This window comes from Gracilinanus agilis, chromosome 3 (assembly GCF_016433145.1).
Source record: "Gracilinanus agilis isolate LMUSP501 chromosome 3, AgileGrace, whole genome shotgun sequence".
Classification (NCBI taxonomy): Eukaryota; Metazoa; Chordata; class Mammalia; order Didelphimorphia; family Didelphidae; genus Gracilinanus; species Gracilinanus agilis.
In genome coordinates, this window is record NC_058132.1 from 293586717 (window position 1) to 293590852 (window position 4136).

The window sequence follows — 4136 nt, forward strand, 5'->3', positions numbered from 1 at the left end:
GAAAGAAAGAAAGAAAGAAAGAAAGAAAGAAAGAAAGAAAGAAAGAAAGAAAGAAAGAAAGAAAGAAAGAAAGAAAGAAAGAAAGAAAGAAAGAAAGAAAGAAAGAAAGAAAGAAAGAAAGAAAGAAAGAAAGAAAGAAAGAAAGAAAGAAAGAAAGAAAGAAAGAAAGAAAGAAAGAAAGAAAGAAAGAAAGAAAGAAAGAAAGAAAGAAAGAAAGAAAGAAAGAAAGAAAGAAAGAAAGAAAGAAAGAAAGAAAGAAAGAAAGAAAGAAAGAAAGAAAGAAAGAAAGAAAGAAAGAAAGAAAGAAAGAAAGAAAGAAAGAAAGAAAGAAAGAAAGAAAGAAAGAAAGAAAGAAAGAAAGAAAGAAAGAAAGAAAGAAAGAAAGAAAGAAAGAAAGAAAGAAAGAAAGAAAGAAAGAAAGAAAGAAAGAAAGAAAGAAAGAAAGAAAGAAAGAAAGAAAGAAAGAAAGAAAGAAAGAAAGAAAGAAAGAAAGAAAGAAAGAAAGAAAGAAAGAAAGAAAGAAAGAAAGAAAGAAAGAAAGAAAGAAAGAAAGAAAGATGGATGGATGTGATTTTACTAGATACAGTCTCTGCTGGATGCTACCAGGCATAGGCCCACTAGAAATATGGTTATGAAGCTTTCAACTTCTCACTTCAACTGAAAATCCTTGAGAATAGCATAGAATTATCAAATCCTAATGAAAAAAGCATGTTCTATAATACTCCTTCAGTTCCAAAGTCAGAGAGACTTTTTAGGAAATTAGTTACCCTCAGCCATAGGACTAGGAAGAGTCCTAGAAGAAACCCTTCTGAGCTCCTGTCTTGTTCCCTTCAGAGTCCTAGCTATGAAGTTCATCATCTTCCCAAGCAGAAGATTCTCAGCCTCTATTTCCAATCTTTTTAGAATAAGCAATGACTTTTCTAGCTAAATAGAAAATGTCTTCAGACTCAAATCTGGTCCAGAGACTCTTTCAGATACCTTTTCCTATTGATGGTGGACATTTCTTGCACCAACTGATTTTACCCCTGATTATTATCCATGTAACTATTAAGCAGTTCTGGGATTTGGAGTCCTCTAACTTGTCCGTTTTAAACCTCTTCTGTTTTCTCAGGTTGATAGAGTCCTTTTTTCTATGCCTACTCATGTATATTTCTGCCCTTTTTTATAAAGATGTGGCCAACAAAAATTGAAGACATTGAATTAACCATGAACTCAGACTAGTATTACCAACTCCATATTCCTAGTATGAAAACTCAGCATGCTGCAAAAAATTTCATCTTGCCAATTCCTTATCTTAAAACACAACTATGTAAAAAAGTTTTCTTCTCTCTCCTCCTCCAGTCCCTCCATCACCCATTCTTGTTGAGATCATATGACGTGAACTCTTTCATTATTCATTTTCCTCAAAATTTCCCATCATAAACATGTTCTCACTCTCTATCTCTCCTTTATTCCTGCACTTATAGAAAAAGAGCTATATCTAAAGCCTACCAAGGACAATCCCTTTATTACTGACTTTCATCTCAATCTCTCACTCCTCATCCCTCAGATACCCCTCTGATAACATTGTAAGTATCTCAAAATTATTCCTTCCCATCTTTCTTACAAACATGGTCTAGTCTTCTCAATTCTTTAAAAAATAACTGTTTTAAATGTTTTTTTTGCCTTTACATCATCATAATTTCCTCAGTATTCCTTTCCCTCCCCCTCCCAGAGAGCCATTCCATATAGCAAATTGTATTCTAAAGATAAAAAAGTGGGAGAATGTGTATACTAATATTCATAGAGAGCTTACCATATGCCAGGCATTATACTAAGTACTTTGTAAATTATCTCATTTGATTCTCATATCTACCCTGGAAGGTAGGTGCTATTATTATCCTTATTTTACAAATGGGGAAATGGAGGCAAACAGATTATGTGACTTGACCAAGATCACATAACTAGCAACTGTATGACGCTGTATTGGAGCTCAGGTCTGTCTGCTTGACTCCAAACCTGACACTTTATTGCCCCAACTAGCTGCCTAATGTCTAATGAATATATTGAAAAAAAATCTAAAAACCACTTATAAACCTCCATCCTCAGCAAAATGGTGAGCTGGAAGTGTTTTCTCATACCTATTCTTTAGAAGCTAGGTGTTGCACTGGATAGAGGACTGGTCCTAGAATGAGGAAGACTTGCATTCAAATCCAGCCTCAAACATTTACTAGTCGAGTGATATACATGAATTAATGCAGAGAGAAATAAAACCAGGAGATCATTGTACCTAGTGTCAGCAATATTGTAGAATGAAAAACCATGATAGACTTAGCTACTCTTAGTAATGCAATGATCCAAGACAAGTCTGAGAGACTTACGACAAAGAATCCTATCCATCTCCAGAGAAAGAATTGTTGGAGGTGGACTGCAGATTGAAGCATGCAATTTTTCACTTTAGTTTATTTGGGTTTTTGTTTTAAATATCTATTCTCTTACAAAAGTGAGCAATATGGAAATAAGTTTTGCATGATAACACATGTATAACCAGATTGAATTGTTTGCTCCAGGAGGGAGGAGAGAGGAGAGGGAGGGAAACAATTTGGATCATATAACTTCAGAAAACATGTGGATATTTGTTATTGCATGTAATTGATAAAACAAAATATCTTTATAATTAAAAATCATATTAATCATTGGTTTGTTCATTTTTTTTATAAAATCAACTCAATGGTTTTCTTACATTCAATTTTGTTAGTCACACCATTAATTTTTAGGATTTCCAATTTAATATCTAACTGGGGATTTTTAATTTGTTCTTTTACCAATTTTAGTTGTATAGTCAATTCATTAATCTATTCTTTCTCTATTTTATTGATATAAGCATTTAGAAATATATATATTTTTCTGCTTTTTCTGTATTCCATAAGTTTTGGTACATTGTCTCATCATAATTTTCTTTAGTAAAATTATTTATTGTTTGTTTGACTTATTTTTAACCCAGTCAAGATTAATTAAGTTAAGATTAATTTATGTAGTCACCATTTAATGTTTATTCTGTACTCATTGCTTCCTTATTAAATATAATTTTAGTGCATTATGATTTGAAAAGGGTACATTCAATATTTGTTTTTCTGCACTTTATTATAAAATTTTTTGTAAAAGTATCATGTGCAACCGAGAAAAAGGTGTATTTATTTCTATTCCTGTATAATTCTACCAAGATAGCTATCATATCTAGCTTTTCCAAGATTTTATTTATATCTTTAATGTCTTTCCTTATTTTTAGTTGAATTTTACAGTTCTGAAAAAGGAAGATTTAAATTTCCCAATATAGTTTTTTTTAATCAATTTCTACCTTTAATTGCTTTATCGTTACTTCTTTTAAAATATGGATGGTATAACATATATGTTTAGCATTGATAGTGTTTCATTATCTAAAGTCTCTAAATTATAACATTTTTTTCATTCATGCCTCTTTTGTATGTGATTATTCCAGTTTATTCCTCCCCAACCAATTTTATTTTACTTTTAACTCTTTATACTATGTTCAATTTGATCTCAAAACTTCTATCTATAAATACTCCTTCAAAACACTCAATTAATTATATTATTCTTAAAGTTTAAACATATCCTCATCTTATATGCAAAGTAAAAATTTTAATCTTATTAAATCCTTTATAGCTGGTCTTTCATGTTATAGTCTTATATTTCTTCTCATTCTTGTATAAAAATGTCCTATTCAGTTTTGGTTTTTTCTTCAAGAATATTTGAAATTCTTATTTCTTTAAATAACCATTTCTTTTTTTTTTTTGTATGATGATACTCAGCTTTTGTGGGTAGGTTATTCTTGGTTGTAAACCCAACTCCTTTGCTCTTTGAAATGTCTTCTTCCATGTCTTTCATTGTTTTAATATTAAATTAATACAGTCTTCTTGATTAATTTTCTCAGGTTCAGAGGACATCCCACAAATCATCTTTTTCAGAGATGTGACTCGAAGGTAAATTGCTTAAACTTTTACCTGAACTGGAACTTAGTATATGACACTCTGCCCCACCCCAAACAACCCCCAACTAACAAATTGTCTAGCTTCCACTTTTAGGGATCTTTCAAGGATGAAGAAATCACTATTTTGAGAAGCAACCAGGGAAGTGCT